Source organism: Cynara cardunculus (genome assembly GCF_001531365.2).
Source record: "Cynara cardunculus var. scolymus isolate 2C chromosome LG 13, CcrdV1, whole genome shotgun sequence".
NCBI lineage: Eukaryota > Viridiplantae > Streptophyta > Magnoliopsida > Asterales > Asteraceae > Cynara > Cynara cardunculus.
The window spans coordinates 15,291,007-15,291,796 of NC_037540.1; positions in this window are offsets into that span (position 1 = coordinate 15,291,007).

The following is a 790-nucleotide window of genomic DNA, read 5'->3' on the forward strand; positions in this document are numbered from 1 at the left end:
TTATTTTGGGGAACCAACTTTCACCTAATTCTTATTTTGGGAAACCAACTTTCAAAATTGTCATTTTGGGGAACCAACTTGCACCTGATTCCTATTTTGAGGAACCAACATTCAAAATTGTCATTTTGGGTAACAAACTTGCACCTGATTCCTATTTTGGGGAACCAACTTGCAAAATAATTATATAAAAATAACTAAAATTCATTTTTTTCCAAAAATTAATGCAATAAAATCTATTTTTCATTTCAAATCTCGTTTTTTTAATTTCAGATATCAAATTGAACATTTAAAAAAAATCCAAATTAACACAATAAAAATTGTTTTTACTAATGCAAAAAAATCAATTTAATAGAAAAAATTTAATTGATGCAATTGGTTACATATAAAAATCTTGAATGTGATATTTAATATTTATTTTTTATTGCATCAATTAATTTTTTTCTATTAAAATGATTTTTTTTGCATTAGTTAAAAACAATTTTTATTGTGGTAATTTGAAATTTTTTTTAAATGTTCAATTTGATATCTGAAATAAAAAAAATAGGATTTGAAATGAAAAATAGATTTTATTGCATTAATTTTTGGAAATAAACGAATTTTAGTTATTTTTTATAATTATTTTGCAAGTTGGTTCACCAAAATAGGAATAAGATGCAAGTTGGTTCACCAAAATAGGAATCAGGTGCAAGTTGGTACCCCAGAATGACGATTTTGAAAGTTGGTTCCCCAAAATAGGAATCAGGTGCAAGTTGGTTCCCCAGAATGACGATTTTGAAAGTTGGTTCCCCAA